This window comes from Lissotriton helveticus, chromosome 2_2 (genome assembly GCF_964261635.1).
Source record: "Lissotriton helveticus chromosome 2_2, aLisHel1.1, whole genome shotgun sequence".
NCBI lineage: Eukaryota > Metazoa > Chordata > Amphibia > Caudata > Salamandridae > Lissotriton > Lissotriton helveticus.
This window is the reverse complement of record NC_136060.1, coordinates 194250517-194275043: the sequence shown is the minus strand read 5'-3', so window position 1 is coordinate 194275043 and position 24527 is coordinate 194250517. Positions and strand designations below refer to the sequence as shown.

Below are 24527 nucleotides of genomic sequence, written 5' to 3'. Positions count from 1 at the left end.
CAATTAAACCGGAAGCTTGTGGCTAATAGGGAATATGAAATATCCAATCTATATTATTTTCGGCACAGTAATTTTGTACTAATCTTCCTTTCAAATGTGAAGCATTGTCAGATTGCACCTGAAGTGGAGTACCATAATACAATGTAATTAAATCCAAAGTTTTCAATGTATTCACTTGTGTAGCATTCTTACAGGGGAAAGCGATTAAGAAACCGCTAAAAGTATCAACAACTGTACAAACATATTGGCAGTTTCTACTCTTGGGCAAAGGACCAATATAATCAATCTGCCAAATCTGTGCAGGGGATTTGCCTCGATGCAACTGGCCTTTCACTATTCGAGGCACCTCTCTATGTCGGGAATGTTGGCATATAGGACAATGTAGTATGGCAGTCTTAATCAAATCAAGAGGAATATAAATGCCTCTCTCAGCAGCCCACCTGCTTGTAATTTTCTCTCCGAAATGTCCTGCTTTTTGGTGGGCCCATTTCGCCAAACCCGCCAAATCAGAATTCTGTTGGTCCACCACTGCCCCAGAAATTTTAGATTTCTCATCTGCAATATTATTGAACAATTTGTCAAGAGAATCAATAGGCATATGAGCATCAACATGAAAAACAGTCACATCGCTTTGAGGAAGTAACTCCCAAATTTCCTGCCATAATTCTTTACCCCAAATCTCTCTATTGTGGACCCGCCAATTATGGGACTGCCACGTAGGCAGCCACATTACCAACCCATTTGCAGTTGACCATGAATCGGTAAAAAGATAACATTTTCCAGGCAATTCCTGTTTTAGAACTTGATAAACAGCATATAATTCTGCAAACTGACTACTTCGCCCTTCACCAGTCGTGCTCAGTAACTTTTGGGTTTTAGGGTTATAAGAAACAGCTTTCCAATGTCTCTTCTCTCCCATATACCTGGCTGAACCATCCGTAAACCAAACGTGTTTTCTATCCTCCACGGACAGATCATCGAATGGCATACCCCATTTAACAGGCGATTCCTGTACTACAGGTACGGAAAACTCATTCTCTCTTTCTCCCATCGGCACTTTCTCATGCAACATTGCCACTCCTTTTGGACCCACATGAGCCCGATCTTGTATATACCATTTCCACTTTATTATGCTCACTTCCTGAGCATGTCCAATTCTATGAGTTTTTGGCGAACTCAAAACCCATTGCATAATAGGAATCTCTGGTCTCAAAATCACATCATGTCCCAATGTCAATTGTTCAGTGTCTACCAAAGCCCAGTAACATGCAAGCAACTGTTTCTCAAAAGGTGTATAACGCTCACCAGCATCCGGTAACTTTTTAGTCCAAAAACCTAGCGGTACTCTAGTTTTGCCTTGCTTCTGCCACAAGCTCCAATTTGCATACATATCCTGTACAGACACATTCAGATCCACATCACCATCGCGCACTGGCCACAAATCCAAAGCATGCTGAATCGCTTCTTTCGCCAAATCAAACGCATCTTGCTGTGCTGTGTTCCATTCAAACGCATTCTTTTTACGTGTAACCTTGTACAAGGGGGCCAGAATCTGACTCAAATGTGGAATATGTTGGCGCCAAAAGCCAAATAAACCAATGAATTTTTGAGCTTCCTTTCTATTCTTCGGGACTGCAAATTCTGCAATTTTCTGTTTCACTTGAGGAATTACTTCTTTATTTCCTTCGTGCCAATGAATACCTAAAAATTTCACATGTTGCGCTGGACCCTGCAATTTGTCAGGATTAATCTCCCAGCCTTTGCTTTGTAAGTGTGCAATGATTTGTTCAAATTGTGTTCACACCTGATCTTGTGTCTCACCTTGTATTAGTATGTCATCAATATAATGACATACCTGAACTTTGGGATCAACAGTCACCTCATCTAAATGCTCTGCCACCGTCCGATGACAGATTGTTGGACTATGTACGTAGCCCTGGGGAAGACTTCTGAACGTCATTTGACGGCCATTCCATGTAAAACTGAATTGTTCCTGACATTCAGGAGCAATTGGAATGGAAAAGAAAGCATTAGCAATGTCAATGGTTGCATAACATGTTTCTGAATTCTCTCAATCAGAGTAATAACATCAGGGACTGCAACAGTCAGAGAAGGTGTATGTTTATTCAATTCTCGATAATCAACTGTCATGCGCCAAGAATTGTCACTCTTACGGACCGGCCAAACAGGATTGTTCCAAGCCGAAGTAACAGGAATTATTACTCCTGTGTCCATTAAATCTTGAATGGTAGCACTGATCTCATCGTGCCCACCGGGAATGCGGTACTGTTTCATTGAAACCACTTTCGTGGCTTGAGGAATCTTAATCGGAGGCATAATTAAACGCCCCACTCTTACAGCTTATGCTGAAATGTAATAGTCATGTCCAAATTTTATAACATCCATCGTCTAAATACAATGTCATACCTTTTAAAATATCAATGCCAATTATATATTCATCACGAGGTACCACCAACACATGATACTCTTTTCGGGGATTTCTTCCTATTTTTAACTCAAGTTTAGTTTGTATTGCGGGGGTCTCTTTACCACCTAATCCAGTAATCGTGTAACCCTGTCCTTTAAACTTTTTAGGATTTCCAGAAATTAGAGTGGCCTCCGCTCCAGTATCTACCAATGCTCGGGCCCTCTGTATATTTCGATGTTTCCAATAAATCTCAATATCTACATAAGGCCTACGGTCTTTGCAAGACCAATTTCGCACTGGAGCTTGACCTACTTCCTAGTCTCGTTTACCGTGTTCTTGCGCCCAAGACAAATCAGGGTAAAGATTCTCATATCGTTTGGGTAATGTTGCATTTCGTTCATCATGAAAAGGACTTTTGTCATTTTGAAATATATTGTGATCTTCTCTCAAGAGATCGTGATCTTTTATCTCTCATTCTCACCTCTGGGGATTGATCTCTCTCTTTCTCTCTCTCTCGTACAGAATGGTCTCTTCTTTCCTCTCTATCTCTCTCTCTCCTGGGATAAAATGATTCATCTCGTGTTCTATCCCACTCTCTTTCTCTCCCACTCTCTCATTCTCTCGAAACGATCTCGTATCATTGTCACTGCCATCAGAACGGTGGTGGTCCAAGTCCTGTTTACGAACCCTCCTGGCACCTTCCTTTCTATCCAAACCGCGCCTACGGAACATATCCCAAAGCACATTATTAGCCTTAGTATGAAGGTCCTCCTCATGGACCCCGTCCTTAAGCAGAGCCTGAAACATATCACGTCTAGTGAATCGGTAATTATTAGTGCGACCCTCCTGTCGAGACTGTCTTTCAGGTTTAATCCATTCACCCAACTCACCAAGTTCACGCACAGCTTCAATCACATCAGACAAATGATTACCAGTCTGATTAATCAACAAAGTCATCATCACTTGTTTGTAAGCAGGAGGAGAAGTACGAATGATCCTGTTCCTCACAGAAGAATTAAGCAAACCGTCCATCAATCGATCAGCCGTACCTAAAAAGATAGCGGTCTTCATGCATTCCTCTTTCAATCGCTGCGGCGAATCTCTCAGAGTATACCAAGGCTTGTCATTCAGAGGCCAATCAGATTCCGTCGGATACTTACGATTGCAGCCGTCAACCGCCAACTGCAAAAGATTAGTTCGATTATTGCCATTAAAATGGCGAAAAGTCTCCTGAACAGTAGTATCAGAGCTCAAAGTACAAAACTTCATCGCATCACCCTGATCTAATGAGATACCTGAAGCACCTGTGTCAAAAAGACGGACCATCCAAGTAAGTAAGGATTCACCCGACTTCTGTCGGAAGCGGTCCAAAATATCATTCAATTCTTGTTGTGTGTAATCTTCCAAGCTGTCAAGCGGAATACCCTGGGGAGCATTAGGATTGCCCTGCAATTTACGCCGATAAGTCGGATGAGCAGAAATGTCAGTATGATCTGCAGAAGGGTCTAGACACGTATCGCGAGAAGGCGCATGCGCAACTTTCTCCTCAACCGAAGAAAAGGAATCCGACGAATTCCAAATATCACCATCCCACTCATCGGGATTCCAATCGAGACCTGCCTTCGCAACAGCCATATGCACTTTCCTAGAATTAACCTTTCCACGTCTACGTCGATATTTGTACTTCGCAATACGGACAGCAGCCCTTTCGGCTACAGTCTAATATGTCTCAAGTTTATCAGCGAGCAACTTATTCTGACATCGCAAAAGAGTAATATCATTTTGAACTTGAACAAACTGTTCTTCTAAAGACACATTCTCACGTCACAATTGGGAACAATTCTCATGTACAAGCCTGTACGCAGTCAACAAAATCCAACCTCTCCGTCCCAACATGGGGAGCTCATTGCCCTTCGCAACCGGGACTTTCAGTAAGCACGCAACCACCTGAGCTGGCTCGGCATGTTCCAAGGAAGAAATCCAATTCTCACTCAAACCAGTGGAATCGGCCCATTCACGCGCAAGCGCTTCATAAGCAGTCGCATCCCAACCAGGAATATCCACAGGCAATCGGAAAGGAGGTTTCACTTTTTTGGAAAACATAGTAACTATACAATATGAACGCAAAAATAATGAAATCAATCAAAAATTTACAAACGATGAAAAATATACAAAATTATTCACGGCGAGAACCTACGGATCCTCACAAGAAATCACGAAGGCCTACCCGCACCCAACATTCGAAAACGGTTTGTGACGCCAAATGTAACGACCGGATTTTCAGAACAGGCAGCCCACCAATGGTGGCCAACCCAGTCGTCACGCAAACACACTCTTCTCAGGTTGCTATTTACAAGATATTTGGAGGACTTGCCTGAGAAGGTGATTATTAGCTATTTACAAGCCTATACAATTAACAATACTCTCATATCTTGTCCTATATTTACCTCATCTCATTGGATTCGAGCCTCCCGACTATTTCTCGCTTAACGTCCGGCGACTTATTGGATTCGAGCCTCCCGACTATTTCTCGTTTAATATCCGGCGACTTCTCGGTTAACGTCCGGCGACTTATTCCCTAACTCTTAGGATCAATATTATCTATGCTTCCCGCTGGTGGACCTGTTGTCTCCCAGTAGGGTGTTCTATAGGGGTCGGCGGTACACCTAAGGTGCACCGACGATGTGTACTATTCCTAAGTTAGAAGAATTATCTAATTATCCTATTTGGGAGTTCTCTCCTGGTACAAACCACCCAGTCCTCCATTTCTCAGTTACCTGTTAGAAGGGGACTCCTCATCCTTCTATACGACAGCACCTGGCTGAAAAGAAAGGTTAGTCCTATCATGGAAACAACACTCAAATATATGTATTGGACATTATATCTTTATTCTACATTTAAACATAATAGCATTAGCAATCTAGACATGGTTGAAATTAGTCTCCATCTACAACCTAGAAAGAGAGGAGAATGAAGGATTATATATGTATTCTACACTAACTCAGAACGCCTCACCTTGTACGTGCGTCTTTCCATCTCAGCAGTGGAGCTGTTCCCTCTCTCACTGGTCTTCACTCGCTCGGGACTCTGCTCTCCCACTATGGCTCACGAATACACGTCTGCACTGCTACGCCTCGTCTACGCTGCCTTGGTTCCGACTCGAACCCTCTTCTGAACTCAGTCTCTGTCGCTACCACTCCTGGGTTTTAGCCTTACAGGATTCTTGATCTCTTCCTCTCTTCACTGATGTTAACAGCCGGTCACTAGCTCTTGGACCAACTTCATCTGTCTGCTCCGCACGTTGCTCTCTCGCTGTCTGCTACTTGCTCTCTGATAATATATCTCTCCCTTTCTCTATGGAAATTTCCAGCCTTAGGCCGACTCCCACCGAATTCCTGTACCAGTCTCCGGCCGCTTACACCGCCCGCAGTGGCCACCTGCGTGTAGCGTCTACCACCGAAGAGCAAAATACATTCCTTCAATAAGGGCCGGTCTTGACCGGTTCTTCACTAGCGAATAATAAGTTAGATTCTAAACATTACCTTTGCTCTGCAAGCGCCTCGGACAGACGAGGCAGCTATCTAAAATGGACGAGGCAGCTATCCAAGATGGCTGCCCTTTGGTTTTCGGGCCTACAGGCCTGACTAATGGGAAAAAGGCACTAAACCCTGTCAAAGTGCATAGTTAAGCCATATAACTAAATGAGAATGTTACTAAGACTGAAATGGTAGTAGATTATAGTCACTATTGGTCTAAGAATAGGCTAGGAATTACCCTGGCGTTACAGAGGGGAGGTCCTCTCCCTTGCATCTGGGCAGAAAAAGAAGAAGAGGGCGGAGTTGGATAGAGGGTAGGTGGAGCTCTTGTCCTTGGAAACTGCTGTTTCCTCTGGGGGTGACCCTGGGGTGAGCCATCGTCTCGGACTGCTCCGGGATGAATATAGGACTCTGACACGTGACAGTGCGAGGGCACAACACGCCACCACACAGAGAAGGATCTATGAGCACCGGGACAAGGCAGGGAAGCTGATTGCCTGGTTGGAGAAGGGCGACTGGGGGTCTCGATTGGTGCCGGAGCTGAGTATTGCGGGCTCGGTGGCCACGTCGGACCCCCAGTTGATAGTTGAGGAATTTGCTCGATACTATGAGGAGGTGTACACCTCAGCTGGAACTTTTACTGAGGCAGATAGCGCCGAAATGATACGGGATATACCGATGCCTGCCCTATCGGATGATCATAGGAAATTATTGGACTCTGCTCTCACGAATGAAGAGGTGGCGATGGCCATTAGGGGGGTCCATTCTGGTAGGGCCTCCGGCCCAAACTGTCTCCCCATTGAATTGTTTAAACCCCATGCTAACCCATTGGCCCCATATCTGAAGGACATGTACATGGAAAGCCGTGATCGTGGGGTGTTGCCCTACGATCAGCGTGTTGCCAATATTGTGGTCATATACAAGGAAGGTAAGCCCAGGCTGGATTGTTCTCCATATCGCCCGATTTCTTTGTTAAACGTGGAACCTAAGGTTTTGGCCACCTGTTGGCCACCCGCCTGGTGAAAGTCATATCGACCTTGATCCATCCAGATCAGTCCGGCTTTATGCCACGGCGCAACACTGCACTTAATCTTCGTCGGCTGCATGGCGTGGTGACGAGTGCGTCTCGCATTCACGAGCCGACAGTGTTATTGTCTTTAGACGCAACTATGGCCTTCGACCGGGTGGAGTGGCCCTATCTTTTCGCGGTTTTGACGAAGCTGGGGTTTGGGCCAGTATTTATTTATTATTTATTTAAGGATTTATAGAGCGCCTGGTGACCCGAGGGCATCCCCGCGCTATAAACTGTAAGTTGGCTAAGAGGGGAGAGAGGAGGAGCGGAACTCTTTATTTGGGGAAAAGCAGCGTTTTAAGTTGTTTGCGAAAGCGAAGGTAGAAGGGTTCCAATCGCAGGCTGCGGGGAAGCAAGTATTCATCGATTGGGTACGTCTTCTGTATTCTGCCCCCTTATCTCGGGTGGTCGTGAATAATCATAGGTCCTGTGACTTTTCTCTTGGTCGGGGAACTCTTTTGTTTGCCTTGGCCTTGGAGCCGCTTGCGGCCTGGGTGCGGTGGGATCGATCGATCAGAGGGCTGCATTGGACTTCGGAGTGGGAGGACAAGATATCGCTTTATGCTGAAGATATTCTGTTGTACCTGACCTCCCCTCGCAGTTCCCTTGTTGTTTTCATGGATGTACTCGCTATCTTCGGGAGGTACTCGGGCTTCACGATTAACTGGGCGAAATCGGTCCTTTTTGTTTTGAGTGGAGATCCCCCTAGGGTGCCTGGGAACTGCCCCGTGAAAGTGGAACCGGTCAGTTTTCGCTACCTCGGGATTCATATTTCAAAGGATCCTAAGGTGCGCTTTCGGTTGAACTTGTTGCCCCCCTTGGCCAGACTTCGCGCTGATGTTGCAAGGTGGAAGACGTTACCGCTCTCTCTGTTGGGCCGATCTGTCCTTTTCAAGATGATGGCTCTTCCGCGATTTTTATATGCCCTACAGAATTCCTTCGACCCTGTGCCCCCGTCGAATTTTAGCGAGGTTGAGTCTTTGCAGCGTAGCCTTCTGTGGGAGGGGAGGCCGCGTATTGCATTGTCGAAATTGACGCTGCCTTGGTGTGACGGGGGGCATCGGTCTGCCTAATATCCGGAAGTACTACTGGGCGTCCCAGTTGGCCCCTATCAACCACGCTATTTATGGCTCACAGGTTGATCCGGGGTACGGGATGGACCGTGGTCGGGTGCCGGGGGGAGAGTACACTTGCGTGCTATATGCGAGGCGTGGTCATTCCCCGTTGGTGGGGCCCACCTTGATCTCTACGAGAGTGTGGCATGAGGCCAACAGGGACCTTAAATGGGCTGGGCGCTTGACACTGGCTACCCCGTTGTGGAGTTCTGAGAAGTTGGGAATGCTTTGGAAAACGAAAGGGTTTGATTGCTGTGATTTGATTGGTATAACTCAGGTGCGTGATGTGTGGGGTAAGGGCAGGATGTTGACGTTTGAGGAGCTGCAGGCCAAGTATCAACTGAATGAAACGGAACGGTTTCGATACCTTCAGATTAGCCATGCCTTATGTGCTGTTATCCCCAGAGGCGAAACGCCACCGGTGGCCTCCCCACTGGAGGATCGTTTACTGGATGGCCTCGTCCCCACTAAGACGATTTCCTTAACATATAGCAAACTGATCAACCACACTGAGGACCCCCTGGTGCAGTTGTGCGAACAATGGGTTGCTGATGGCTTTGTACTTGATGAGGAGGATTGGAGGGAGGCGGTATCATCCCCTAAGGAGGTGGAGGTCCCTATGAGGCTCCGATTGGTTCAACTAAGGATCCTACACCGCTCCTATATCACGGGTCCGAGATTGCAGAGGATGGGTTTGACCGGGTCTGCTGATTGTTGAAGGGGATGTGGTCTGCCTGGGATGTTCCTGCACATTTTGTGGGAGTGTGAGAGGGTCCGTGACTTCTGGACCAAGATACATTCGAAGATGAGCGAGGTGTGGGGAGTGAGGGTTGAGATGGAGGCAAGAAGATGTTTGTTGAATGTGTGGGAGCCTACGGACCTGCCGATCCATGGGTGGCTCTCGCTTGTGCGGTTGCTAAGCGGAATATTGCACAGCTTTGGGATGCTTCTCTGGCACCTCGAGTGAGGAAATGGATGGATGACCTTGACTGGTGTATGTTTCGTGAGAAGTCTGTGTATGTGTCCAGAGGGCAACCCCGCAAATGGGTCAAGATCTGGGGAACCTGGAATGCCTTTCGAGGCGACATCTGTGAACCACCGGAATTAGATCCTGTTAGTGAGGAACAGGAGGATGCCTAGGTCCACTCTCTTCTCTTAATTGATTGCTTTTTCATTGGAAGTCCGCATCTAAATATATTTAACAGTGGTCACCTGATGCACTCTGGTCGATGTTTGAATATGTATTGTTTGTTTCTTTTTGTTAATAAAAAAGAATAAAAAAAGAAATATGGGACATAGGAGGTGGTATCCACTGTTCCTGCTGCACAATTACGCTTGTCGTGATGTAGAGGTTGAATGCTGCAGATCTGCTACATTTTATTTTTATGTCAAAAACTTTTTATTGATTTTATAATGTTTCACAGGACATTGTAGTTCCCCTAAGCACAGTTCACATATCAAGAGTTACAGCTAACTAAAGAGAATACACAGTATTTTCACAAGTTCTTGTTCTTTGTATAGACTCACTTGTTTCCCTAGATATGGTAGGGTTGCACCTACAGCACTTCAATAGAAAATGTATCTGATCCAGGTTTTAACATTCCACTTGCACACTGGGGTCCCCAGATAATGCTTGGCTTATGCAAAGAAAAAACTCAGTTTAAACCAAAAGGAAAACAAACAACAATACCATGGTGATATGAATAATTGGTACAGATGGGTTGGGGGATAAGTTGGGAACGGAGTCACATTGCTGGGCCAATGAACCTCCGGGGCCCTTTCCCCACATCTGCAAGGTGTTCCGCAACCACCCCTTCCAAAGTCTTCCCCCCGTGTGGTCAAGGTCTTTCACTGAGCGGATCAAGGGGGGAGCCAAAGCCACTAGGTCTGAAAGAGGTGAAGAGCTCACAATCTCGGCTTGCATGCAAACCAGGGCAAACCCTTTGATAGGTAACTCACCAAGGGGGTCCAAACATAATCAAAGCCCCTCCATGAGTCCTCAACAATGTCGGTCATCCTCTCAAGGGCCAAAGCCCACACAGTCCAACATGTCACTGTGTAAGAGAGGGGGCCTCTAGCTTTTTCCAAGCTGCAGCTATTGCCATCTTGGCCTCTCCCAGACACAGCCACATGATGGATCGGTCCCCCTGGGTTTGATATTTTAGCATTGGGTCTCTCACTCCCAAGAGCGTGTGCTCCAAGGTGTTCGGAATTGGGTATCCCAGAATAATTGTAATTTGGGAGAGAATTTCTTTCTAAAAGGGTTGAATAGAGGGACAACAACCCACAGCCCCGCCAACATTTCTCTGAAGTGTTGGGGAAGATCGTGTACAGTTTCTGGGGGTGTAGGTACCACTCATACATGATTTTGAAGTAGGCTTCCCTTAAAACAAGGAACGGTTATATTTAGTAATGTCTTTGTACAGGGAGGTCCATTGTTTGTCTTCCAAGGGGGAGGGGAATAAGGTGTCCCAAAATCTTCAGTGCCGTGGGGTCATGTGGGGCCTGCTGTTGATAAGAGTGAGTACAGGAATGAAATTCAACCCTTTGTTGTAGTGCATGTTGGCATACACTTTTCAATGGTGAGGAGGTCTCTTGTCACAGCTAGATGCACTTGCGGTTGCGGCACATTCCCTGAAGGTTAGCATTTTCCCCTACCTAAAGAGATCGGACAGCATAAGGCATCCACCTTCTCTCCATATGTCAAAGGAAACTTCTAAAAGTGCCCGTGGAAACACCGGATTAAAGTGGATGGGGTGTTGGGAGAAGCGAAGGATGTCAAAGGAAGAGACTTGGTTACATTGCCCCATACCCGAAGTGTGGTAGCGCTGATATATGCGTTAGGCGTCCTGTCTTGCTTCTGTTTCCACGGGAGGTCCCATATGGTTCTGCCCTTTATTTGCCGCTCCATGTGGAGCCAGTGTTTTTTAGATTCACTCAGGGACCATTCAGCCATAACCCAGAGTTAGGCCGCTTTGTAATAGCCATTGAAATCTGGAAGGGCTAGTCCTCCCTCCAGTCTTGGCCGGCTTAATAGCCGCTGAGATAGGCGGGCTCTCTGGTTCTGCCATATGAATTTAGTGGTCATCTTGTTTAGTTCGGAAAACGGGTCTCTCTCCACCACAATGGGAAGACCCTGAAACAAATAAAGGAGGCGCAATAAAGCATTCATCTTGATGGCATTTATTCTGCCTATCCAAGAGATGAATGCCACACCCCATTTTTTTAAGTCTGATTTAAGTTGTCGCAGGAGGGGGGGAAGTTAGATTCGTAGAGGTTAGCACTTTTGGGAGTGATCTTAATGCCCAGATAATTAATTTCTTTATGGACACAGGTCAAGGGAGATGTCACCTCAATCTCCGGCATCATCTCCCGGGGTAGAGTCAAGTTGAGGAGGAAGGATTTAAATAAGTTCAACTTGAACCCAGCTGCCTTTTCAAAGCGTGCCAGTTCCGTTTGGACGGCCGGAAGAGAAGTCCTGGGGTCTGTGACCGGCAAGAGGACGTCATCAGCGAGGAGCTAAATTTTATGCTCATCTTGGCCAAATCTGATCCCCCGAATGTTTGAGTCCTCCCTTATTCTCGCCACCAGCGGCTCAATGCAGAGGGAGAAAAGCATAGGGTAAAGGGGACAGCTCTGTCTCGTCCCTCGAGAAAGCGGGAAGGAGTCCGAGACCTCCTCATTCACCAAGATCGGGGGTCTAGGGGCGTGATAGTTAACCTGTATCATTCCTATGAAGGAGTCATTGAATCCGAACTGACGAGTGAGATATAGGAAGACCCAATCGACTCGGTCAAAGGCATTCTCCGCGTCTAAGGAGAGAAGGGCCGCTGGTATGTGTTTTTTCTGTGCCTTTTCTATTAAGTGAAGTGTCCTGCTGAGGTTATCGTGGGTCTGTCACCCTTTGATGAAGCCCGATTGTTCGGGGTGGACCAGAGCGGGTATTATTTTTTTCTAGGCGAGTCGCCAGTATCTTGGAGTAAAGTTTGGCATCAAGGTTCAAGAGAGCTAAGGGGCGATAGGAGGTGCATCATTCGGGGTCTTTCGCTGCTTTGGGTATAATGGTAATTAAGACCTCCCCCATGGTGGAAGACACTTGGCGCGTTGCGCTTATTTCATTAAAGAAGTTTGCTAAGAGGGAGGTTAATTCGGTCACAAATGTATGATAAAATAGGGTATTCAGGTCCTGGGGCTTTCTGCAATTCAAGGGTGTCTATTGCTTTTTGGACCTTCTCTGTGGAAAATGGTTTGCTGAGTTTATCGTTGGTGGCATATAAACCTGTGGGAGCTCTAAGTACTTAATTTGGTCTTCTCCTAGTAGGGTGTCCACCGAATAGAGTGAGCTGTAGAAGTCTCTGAAGGCACTTGTTTTCCCATTATCGCTGGTATGTGTGACGCCGCAGTCATCAATAATTTGTTTTATGTACTCTTTCTCCTGCTTAGCTCTAAGCTGGCATGCCAGGAGAGGGCCTATTTTGTCACCCCCCTCGTACCCTCTTGCCTGGAGACGAAGAATGTTTTTTTCGGCTCTGTTAGTGTAGATGGCCCGTAGTTTCCCCCCTTAAAGCCGTTATTTTCCGCTGGGAGGGTGCTGACTGGGAGTCTTTATGTGCTCTTTCTTCCTCCTGTAGGTCCCTCTCTAAGATCAGTCTCTGCAGTTTGTTGTTTCTTTAGAGTAGTTGCTAGGGCTATGCGTTCTCCCTTATGACTGCCTTAAAGGCGTCCCAGTTATTTGCATGGGAGGTATCTGTGGGATCGTTCATAAAAGAAATCTTTGATCGCACCCCATACTTCGTCCCAATGGATCCCGTCCCTGCTAATGGAGTAAAGGAAGTACCATCTTGCGAGTTTTGTGCGTGGGGCCGGCCAATTGAACTATATATCCAGAGGGGCGTGTTCCGAAAGGCAGATCGGGTGAAAACGGGTAACTAAAAGAGCCTGGGAAAGCTTCTGGCTAATGAAGATGTGATCAATTATGGAGTATGTTCTTTGGGAGTGTGAGAAAAAAGAGTAATCTCAGGATGAGGGTTTCTGAGTCAGCCACGCGTCCACTAGGCCCATGCGTTGTAGGGAGGCCTGTAGAGCTTTGCTGAAGATCCCTCTGACTGATCTGTGGGTGTGAGTTGTATCTACTGATGGATCCCAAATAAGGTTAAAATCCCCTAGCAGGATTATGTCACCTTTGGCAAATTGCTCTAGTGTCGCTAGGCACGTGAGCAGGAATTCCAGCGCGTACAACGTGGCTATTGTGCATGGTCAGCCCCTCAAGTTGCCATTAACCATAACTAACTCCTGGCTCTATCAGTCTTAGTGTCATGGGGATTAAAGTGAACCACATTGTGGAACATAAGGGCAACTCCATTCTGTTTTGTGGCAACGGGGGAGCGAAAGATTAAGGGGTGTGATTTGTGCTTCAGGCGACAATCGTCGCCTTCTTTAAAATGAGTCTCTTGCAGCACTTCTATCCCTATATGGTGGTCTCCCAAATATTCCCACAAGCATTAGTCTCCTATTAGGGTAGTTAAGTCACTTCACATTCCAGGACATGTAGTTAACTGCCATACTTCGTATAATACCTCATGGCTCTGCACTGGATTGACGATTCCAGCCCTGTCTCCTCAGCCTCACTTCTTCTCCTCCTCCCCCCTTCCATCAGACCATGAATTAGGGTTATGATATGACAAACCATGGCTATAAACATTAACATCATGTGAAAACAATGCATTGAAGCTGTGAGGCTTCCAAGACAATAGAGGAACCTCACAAATATTAGATCCAGGGATAATCTCATTTCCACTTCCAGAGCCCCATTAGTGTATCCTATGGGGCACAGGCAGTCCCAAAAAGCCCCCCATCCATGATTACAGAAGAAAATCAACTTTATTAGATTTTTATAGAACTCGTAGACCTTGTCAGTTCCTGCTGTAGTCCAAAGCGTTTGGCGGAGCGCAGAGTACACCTCCCTGAGAAAAGTGTTTGCCCCCTGCTCCCTCTACTGTTCTTTATCGCGGTCGAGGAAGACCTTGGTGAGCACCTCGGGTACCTCCTAAGTCACCTTCTAGGGGGGCCAGCTTCACCATCTTCCACATATTTCGGGTGTACATAGAGTCTGTCCCACACAGGTTTACTCCCCAGCTCACCCTGCTTTACCTAGTCTTGTTGAGGAAGAGCCAAGGGCATTACCCCATATCAACTTGAGCCTCGTACCAAGTGGCTGAGAGAGCCGCCAATGTCACCCCTTTGTCTTTTCGCACCTGCCAGTGCCCGGGTAAGCAGCATTCCTGCTGTTGGCTCACATTGTCGTTTCCGCAGGACGTTGCTCGTCGTAGTGAAGTATTCTTAAGACCAAGCATATCTGCCATGTCCTTCAGTTCCGTGAAGTGAAGATGCTTGTTGTTGAACAAGCAGGCTATGCCGAAAGGGTAGGTCCATCTGTATTTGATTTGGCTTTCCCTCAGGGCAAAAGTGTGGTCTTCGGGGCAGTGTTACCAGGGCCACGTTTTGGAAGAGAGAGGACGTCGCGCCCCGAAAGGTAATAGTGTTGCAGCTTCTAGCCTTTTGGAGGACCCTCTCCTTGACTTTGAAAGAGCTAAATTTAGCGAGAATGTCTCTGGGTCGCTTGTCATTCTTCAGTTTTGGACCAACCCGATCCACTTTAACTTCTGGGCCGCCATCCCCAAAAGCATGAAAAACAGACCCTCCATGAATGCTTCTAAATCGGGTCCTTCACTTTCCCCCCTCCAGCCCTCTCACCTGTATGTTGTCTCTCTGGGAACGTTTCTCGAGGTCTTCGCATTTGAGGGTGGTTGTATAAGGTAGCTGACCTCTCCTCCAGGGGCGTCAATCACTCCTCCAGTTCCCGGCACTTAGTATCTAGTACAAAGGTGCAAGTTCCCACCGAGTCAACATCAGCTTGTAGCGCAGCCAGCTTTGTGCCCATCTCTGTTCTGAATGCCTCAAAGGAGGAATTTATGTCAGACATGATGTCTTCACAGAGTACTTTTTTAAAATCCCTTAGCGACACCATCAGCTCTTCTCTAGTGAGGGCTATTGCCTTCCCTGTATGATCATCTGCGTCTTTACCCACCCGGGCTTCCGATGGGGCAAAGTAATTTGAGACACTATTGCCTTGCGCTTTCTTTTGAGGCATAGGGATGTGGTCCTTCAACCGCTTGGAGCCGCCCTTTGTGCAGTTGAGTGCAGCGCCAGCAAGTGGGGTCACCAACGCGCCAACGGATGTCTCTAGGGAGTCTAACTGGATTTCTCCGCCCTGACCTCTCGGTGGTCGCCTCTGGCTGTTTATCCTGGGGGGAAGCCTCTCTCTTCTCTCCGGGTCCTGCTGACTTGCAGGCCACCGTGCTACTTGTTGTAGGTCACCCTGGGCATCACATAACAATCCTCATGCTCTTTATTCAGCAGATCCACCTGGTTTTCCCGGTTAGGACTGGAGTTACTTAGGTGCCATTTTAGGGTCAGGCATCAGCAGCAGGACCCCGACCCAGGACCTTGCAGGCCCAGAGTGAATTTCTCACAAGGGGGAATCCCCGGCCTCTCCCTCGAGGTCCCCCACCTTCGCTCCACAATGTGACTGTACCTCTGTGTTTGACTCCTCAATGGCGGTGAAGTTGAGCGCGTCCCGTAATGGTGGGCCGCTTCATCACCCTGCTCCGTTTCTCTGTTTTCTGTGACCGGAGGGAGGGAGGACACTCACTGTGCTTCGCGGTACACCTCAGCCGCAGCGACGGCACCAGTCTATCCACGATCGCCGACTCAGACCGCCGCCTCCACCATCTTGGCAGTCGCTTCACGCCGCGTGCCGCTTGTGTCTAATCTGGTTTCCTTGAGGCGCTTCAATGCGGGTCCATTATCGGGTGAGTGGGGGATCTAGCCTGAATGCTATGGCGCGTCTCTGCCGCTGCCGTGGGGGGCCAGGTGTGCCGCATCTGCAGGCTCTTACTATAGTTTCCTGACCACCACCATCTTGGAAGCCGCTCTGCGTTGCGGGTCCGTCCTGCCTCCGGGGTAAGAGACAGCGAGTAACACGGGTTTACCGGTCTCACATTGCCCTCCTGGTGCAGCACATCCTAATCAATTGGGCCAGGTGGTTTGTTTCGCTTTTTGGGTGATATGGCAGGTAGATCTCCTGGGCTCTGAGTAGATACGCGCGGATTTAAGTCTGTGCGGCCAGTTGGGCGGCCACGCCCACTACATTTTATTTTTTACAAGAGTTTTTACTAAAACGTTTGTTATGTCTACCTGTTTCTGCTTCATCCTTGATTGCCCACAAGGAGGCTGACCTGCAAAACCTGGAGGACCTGCTTTTATTAAACCTTTTATTACTATGGCTCACCATATGGTCTAAAGAGGAGTCACGTTTTACTTAGCCGATTATTTTAGATCGTCGTAATCTGGATAATGCCTCTAATATACCATGGCTTTCGTCTGTGAATATAACCGTTAGTACTGTATTTAATGTCTTGTTTTGCGGGATCCACTTGTGGTTGTATTTCTTAATAAAAGTCTCATTAAGGCATCATTTTTTAAATACAGATATGATCCCAGGATGTGTGAAGAGTTGAAGAAATCCACTGTTGTCTTTTATATATTGTTTTACCTCTGGGAGGGCTGCCAATATTATCTGTCTTGTGTAAATATTATACAGCATCTTAATGTCCTGACGAGGTTACCAGTGGGCACAGTCCATCACTTGGTTGCCTTTCCTAAAATGAATTGATGCTCACTGGAGAAGACACTCTGTCCCTGTGAAGGCGTATCTAAACAATGCACTCAGCACTTAAGTTCTGTGACTTTTATACAAATCCTTGTAGTTACTACCCTAAGCCAATTTTTTTCCCACAGAACAATAGAAACTATAAAAATACACTGAGCTATCTGTTTGCATTGGGAGATCCTTTTGTATGTTTTAAAGTCGCTCCTTTTATAAGGGAGGCAGTTAATCTCTGGAAAGGTATTGTATGCCAGATTGAATATGGGTGTAGACAAGGCTGCCTTTTAACATTCGTTTTATGTACCTGTTTTTATGCTGAATATTTATTGTATGTACTTTATGGTTGTTTTTTACTTGCCAGATAAAGTTTATTGATTTTAATTGAGTATTTTATCATGCTGTGTTGGCATTAACATTTTGTGTGCTGATAAATAAAGTGCTATAGGAAAAATGTAACATACTAAAGACTTAAGGGGCTTATTCACAATGGCAGCTTAGACTTTAGAGTAATTTATGCTTTGGAGTAAATGTGCTACCTTGTGCTTATTCCCAAAATGCAAGTATGAATAAAAATTAAAAAAAAGAAACCCAGTAAGTCCAGCTCCACACATGGCCACTTACTGATAAAGCAGCACCCTCCCATGGAAAATAATGAAGGTATGGAAATGTAATGAATGTAAAGTGATGTATATCTCTGTCAGAGCCCCTTTCAGAGGTTCATGACAGAGCACGCATGGGCTACTGGGCCCAACCACGGTGTTTTAGGCCTTTTACTCCTGATGTCCCGGGACCTACTTTGGATCCTACTCAACTGGGCCAAGTACAGGGCCGGACTGGGAACCAAAACCGGCCCCGGCAAAGTGCTCGGCCGGCCCCCAGGGGAGGTCTGAGCTCTTTGCCGGGACCGGTTTTCGGCCGATTTTGTTGCAGTGACGATTTTTCAGCTATGCTGCATAAACAGCCCTGTAACAAAACCGGCCCCCACCCTTGCGGCGCACCGGGGGATTGCCCGGTGCCCACAACGGCCAGTCCGGGCCTGGCCAAGTACCTCTTGACTGTCAGTGGTAGCTGTGGTCAAACAGTCAAGGCTCTCCCGGGGGTGGTGGGGAAGTAGATACAGTTCAGGTAACATGATCCATAACTCAGAGTGCAGAGAGTGTGGACAATGAATCTTTGTCCGGCCCAATACTTGCTTTTATAAGAAAATGTAGTATTTTATTTCGAACTCTGCACATGCAAAGGAATATGACATTCAGAATCAACAACACAATCCCCCTTTAGGTCAGGGCTGTGGTAGGTGTTCTGCAAATCACTGTCTCACCCTCCTTAGTGTAACGAGTTCAGGGTTATCCCCATTCACTGGTGGCCATACTCGAGAGTTCCCTTTTGACTCTCCATATTTTTAGTCAAAAGTGTCTATGGTGCCACAGCATAGTCCGCAGTGAATCCAGCTTATACCCAAAGGGACAGTGTCAGTCGTGCCTGCTCCAGCAGTGTGACTGTGTTCAGTGGTGCATCGAGTGCCGTCTTCTCGGACGCTCCTGAGTCTGGACCCTATACGGTGAAGTTGCGCCACTTGCGAAGGATGCAGCATCACCAGGCGCTGCAGGCTGTACCTGTTGAGCAGCACTGCCAGTGGCTTTTCAGTGACAGGAGCTGCTCCCGCTCAGCGGATATGAAAGGTAAGTTGCTCTTCCACTAGCAAAAGGGAGGGGGATAGTTCTTCGGCTCCCGAATGGAGCTCTGGCAAAGATGCAACATCCTATGAGGCATCCTGTGATCCTCGGGGAAACAATACAGTACAGTTGGGGGGTAGACCCGCAGGTCACAGCAGTAATCCATTTGTCCGGGCCACGGCTCAAACAGTTGGCCACAGTGATACTGGCAGCCTCTTCTGGTATGAAAAGTTTCTGCATAGTTTGCTATTGTCTCACGCTATGGCCCAATTAAGTTTACCGGTGGCCACTTCTGGCATACGAGGTCACCGCAACACAGCGGTGCGGGCCTGGTACCTGCTGCAAAGTGCACTTCACATGGCTGAGATCATGGTTGCCCTCTCTTGGCATACAGGGGTCACCGGACTGTTCCTGCACATGAGCAGTGACCCAATCGGTGTGCAGCTACTCTCCTCCCACCTCGCTGAGGGATTCCTCTCAGCAGGGTGCCCCATTGGACCTTGCTCCCTCCAATGCTCTCCTCTTCCTCACAGGGCGCACTGGTCTTGACAAGCATGCAGGCGATGGTGCTCTAGGGCAGGTGGTTTTGGTATCCCTGGGTGATGTCCTCTCTCCCAGCAGGGAGACTAGGAGGCTTTGGTCCCAGTCCTGGTCTTGGTCCTGGTCCAGGCAGAAGTCTTGCAGAGCTTCCCCTCCTCACACGGCCCATCGGGCTGCTTGGCAGATGACAACTTTTTGGGACTTAACCTCCCCTTCTTATAGTCCTTTTTCACATCACAAATGTAATTTAGGGCTGAGTCTTTGAAGTTTTATGTTGGTGTTCTGTTTCTTTTGAAGTGTACACTTTTCGTTTTCATCTTCCTTCATGGAAGAGGTCTGTCCAGAGCAGACACACCCTGAAGCTGATTGTCCACAACATAATGCATTGAGTGGCCAGAGTTTAAACCTGGATGTCAGTCAAAGTGATATGTGCATCGAGGTGTTAATCACAGACCCCTGGTCATACTCTTTATGATTCTCTTACCAGCCCCATCTCCCTTCCTGAGATGTGTCCAGGCCCCTTTCTGGTGATCTATCAGTGAATCTACTACTGATCACTACACAGTATGCTGCCACCACTGTGCTCAGGATGCTTAACTCCTGGTGAAGCAATAGCCTTCCACCAATATGCGAGTAGTGCTCTGGGTGCCACTCCCGCTCCAAAAAGACTGCAATGCATGAGACAGGCCCATGTCATGATGCACACGCCTGATCTGTGTTTGCCTATAAAAAATAAAGCTGCATGCAGGATCCAGAAAACAATACAGTTGTGCACTAAGGGCAGGGGTACATGTCGCTTACCATACAGAGGACGTTTCCATCCCAACAATCTCCTTAGTCTTGTATTTCCTAATAGGTTGTTACGCAAGCATTCCTCCTTTCATTATTTGAAGCCAATGTATTCAAATTTCTGACTGTGAAACCGTGTTCCCCAAATTTTATAGAACCACAACCTAATTTTTAGAATGACTAATTTTCATGGCCCACCTAACTTAACGAACATGAGGAGTGGTGATTTTCTTTATTTTTTAATATAATAGGCATGCTTTCAAATTGCTGTGAATTACCAAAATACCATACCCCTTACATTTTTTTACATTCCTCTTTAATAACAATTGTATTGTGGCATTCGTTCTTTGTGTTGACATAAGTGATTTTAGCAACTTCTTTTCCGGAGTAGAGTACAGGATAAGGCCTCATGTCCATTTTTGTATTAAAACGAGGCCCAGTGGTGCATTTTAGACTCCATATAATTGGTCCCCCAGATCCAAATTTGCCAGCTTTGTTTGGTAGGCCACATCCATATTTCTCAATCTCTGTGAAACCCATTCACAGGTGGGAGGGTTTTGTATGATCTCTTATAGTTACTGTTATAGTCACTTATATTTATTCTTGAAATGACTTTGTAAAGTAGTAAAATCACAGTAACAAATACTGGAAGGTTTACCCGGAGTCTTGCTTGGGAATGCTTTCAAGGATGCATTTTAAAAGTGGACATTGAAAATTATTCCAGAACCATTGGTGCAAAGGTGTTGAAATATGTCCCGGAATGGAGTTGCTGACCTCAATGTTACACCACCGAAGTCATAGTGATTGTGAAAAATCCTAGCTTCGCACAAACAAGTGTGCAACTATGTTCAGCAGGAAATGAAATTTTAATTTGTAAACGTGCATTACTACCCAAAGGTGTCTAGGCGCCAGTGCTCTAACATGGAGGGATGAAAAGAAAAGGAACTGAGAATGGGAAAAGAGCTGAGGTTGAGAAACCTTACTTATTAAACAGCCAAGTTTGTAGGGTTTTACGGTAAGAGAGATGATCTGACGTCGTCTTAAGAGCAAGTGGCAAGGAATTCCAAAGCCTGACTCTGCCAGCTACAAAGTTTCAACCACCAAAGGCCGCTGTTTTGGCTTTGAGAATCACAACATTAAATGCAGATGAAGATCGCAGATGTCTGTTGGGGACATAACAAAGAAATCTATGTTAACCGCTTCCGTGCGGCGCCGATTCCCCCCCCGGTGCTGAGCCCTAATTAAAATGGGCGTGGTCATGACGGAACGGTTCCGTCATAAGCACAGCTCGACCGATGCTCATGACGGAACCGTTCCGTCATGAGCATCGAAGGGGTTAAATGTATTCAGGTCTGAAGCAATGCAGTGCCTTGAAGGTCCCAGTCCATAGGGGCCTGAAATCAATCGGTCTTTTTACTGGAATCCAGTACAACAAAGGCAAGGCATGAGATGCAGACTGATGTTTTGGGATGTCAAGCAGCTGCGTTTTTGAGCACCTGCAGTTAGTTAAAAAATCTTATCTGGATAATAAAAAGAGCGCACTGCAATAGTCAAATTTTGTCCGTATGAGTGCGGAAATTACCACTCTCCGCAGGTTATGAGGGATAAAAGGCAGGACTTTCCTAATAGCTTTTTAAATGAAAAAACAAAACTATGTTATGAAGTTTAATTGGCCTTCAAAGGAAAGTTTGTAGTCAAAATAGATTCCCCTAATTTTGTTTTGCCTTGGTAACTGGGGAGGGGAGCTCTCCCATATTCTGCGGCCACCAATTCGGAGACCAGAAAGAAGTATTCCTCCTGAACAGGACCTTGTCTTTCCAGAGTTTAACTTGAGACCGTTATTAGATACCCAGTTTCCAGTTTCCAATTTCACGTATACAGTCATGGAATCTGGAAGCTGTTTGTGATACCAGAATTTGTGTGTTGTCAGTCTGACACAAATGTGAAACCAAACGACTGGCAGGGTAACATTATATTTCACTGATATTTTTATAATAATGTGTGTACATTCCTGATTTGCTTATTACTAATAAAAACAAATATTACATAAAAAAATTGGCCAAGGGGGCTACTTATAGATTGAAAAATGTTGGGCTCAGAGAAGACTCCTGTGGATCCCCAAAAGGAAGAGAAAAGGAAGTAGACCTGAAGCCATTTAGCTCCACGATCTTCACTCTATTTGAGAGAAAAGATTTAGGAAAGTTTAAGCACCTTGCTCCTAATGCCCGAGGCGAAGAGACGGTCGGTAAGACTGTGATTAACAGTGTTGAATGCTGCAGAGAGGTCTAAAAAAATCAAAGCAGCCTTGCTGCCCTTATCCCGAGTTTGCCTGATTCCTCAGAGATGGTAATCAGAGCTAACTCCGCACTGTGCTGGCTGCTGAAGCCATATTGTGTAGCATCTAGGAGATCATTGTTCTTGATGAACAAAGAGAATTCAGTATTAATGTCTCTCTCTACAACTTTGTGGAAACGAGGAGCCATGAAATTGGCCTATAATTGTTAGGGTCCTTGCAGTCCAAAATGTTCTTTAGCAGAGGAAGAATGGAAGCCTTCTTCCATTCTTTGGGTAAATGTCCTTCCATAAACTTCTTGTTAAAGATGTCTCTCAAATGATTAGCTATGATATGATATCAGGCACTAGGTGAAGAAACTTAGGGGGACAGGGATCCAAAGGAGACCCTGACCTTTTTGGCAGAGAAAAGTCTGAGTCATAGTTTCTGAAAGGGGGTTAAAAACTTACAAGAGGGAGTTATTGTGCAGTGGGGCGTCAGAAGACGTAGTCCCCACAAATTTGGGAGATGTTATCGTCTCCTCAGACATCCTATTAGCAGGATTGTTGGAAATGTATTATAAAATGGTTGGACTTTATTCTGAAAAAAGAATCCGCTTCAAAGTTGCAGAATTCTTGATTGACTTCGATGTTTTTAGGTTTTGGTAACTTTACAAGCTTGTTCACTGTTGCAAACAGTTCTTTTGGGATGTTTAGAGAGACCTTTATTTTGGCAGTAAAGTAACAAGATCTGGCTTTAGAGGCCATACTTTTGTAGGCCTGGGTAGCCTTTTTGTAAGGGATTTTATCATCTGGGTCATAATGAGTATACCATTTCCTTTTCGAGCCTGCAACAGGCTGTTTTTGGCTTTCCAGATTGTCATTGAATCAGGGCTCAAAGAGGGAGGTCCTTTTTTTATTGACAATTTGGAGTGGGCCAAGTGAATTAACATTAGAGGCAATCCATTTATGATAATTATTAGTAGCCTTGTCCAAGTCTGTGGAAATCTCAGGTATGGATTGAGTTTGATGCGCATTAAACGCCTCCGGAGTAATTTGTTGACCTTGACGTCCTAGAGTTGGGGGGCAGTAGAGAATGGGCAGTAGAGCCTTCAACTTCCATACTAAGGTGAAATATGATCGCATAATGGTTGGACCAGGCAAGGGGGAGAATGGATGAGACTCTGAGGTAGGGGTTGTTGGAAAAAATAACATCTATAGAATGGCTGCGACGTGCATGGGTCCTGGCAAGCACAAATCTTGATCAGCTGGTAACAAAGAGTCAGTAAAAAGAACGGGCTCTCTGTCTAATGGAATTTCCAGATGGATATTAAAATCTCCTAAAATGGTAAAGTCCTAAAAATTTACTTTAATGTCCATCAGCTGCCCTAGAGCAGAACAACTGCTCTAGGGCCTGGGGCCTATAGACTAGAGCCCAACTAAAAGAGTATTGATTAGTCGCAGTTATTTTGTAGGTAAGCGCTTCGCAGTCTGGAATAGCTAGCAATGGCCCAAAGGATGCTTTGAAATTATCCCTGTAAATGATTGCTAACCCCCACCACTTTTCCCCCGGATGATCTAATCTAAAAATAACAAAATCCAGGGGGAGAAGCCACGAGGAGTGGAAAGGGTGTAGTATGTAGGTGATGTTGCATGTATATTACATGTTGCATGTATATTACTAAAGCATTGTGTGGTAGCGCACTGTCATTTATAGATAGTACATTTTCCATGGAAATAGCCATTGAGCATGCACAGATGTGCAGCTGTACTAATAAAACTATAACATACACAAGTGATAATGTGTGAAAATTGGGATTCAGTGAATAGTTATCCTTTGTGCATCACCAAGTAAAGTAGCTTCATTTGTTTTGATCCTATTGAAATCTTTATTTTCATCACACTTCAGAATTACCAAAAAGTGCCTAATTTCTGCTTTCCTAACTGTATTATGAAATAGGGGTATAGTTCATTTACAGGTATTTACATTTTGACATGCTTACAAAGAATAACGTGATACAGCCTTTCCTTTCACACCCTTTATACCCAGCAAGTCACATTTTACAAACTCTGCTCACTTTCTTAGTCAGAGAAAGTAAAGAAACACCAATCTCCATGTTAAAAATAAGCAGCAATTATTCAGAAGACCTAGCCTGACTTTTGCTCTCCATCTTTAAAGCACAGCATATGTAAAAAGATAAATATATAATTTAAATGCATCTTTATTGCTCGTTAAGCCTTAAGAAGACTAGGACTTTGGCGACCCACCATAAATCGGCATATTTTCTAATCTAGGTTATTTACAGAAACAAAACCACACCCGTATAAGCAACATCATGACCATGTCTGCTTTATTAAATACTTTATTCGGA

At 45.9% G+C, this 24527-nt stretch overlaps 1 protein-coding gene across 1 annotated transcript in view; it reads left to right on the top strand.

The window, feature by feature from the left end:
- Window positions 1–24527, top strand: part of PGM2 (phosphoglucomutase 2) — a 368921-nt gene that overhangs the window by 102826 nt on the left and 241568 nt on the right. The gene's annotated exons all lie outside the window — the stretch shown is intronic.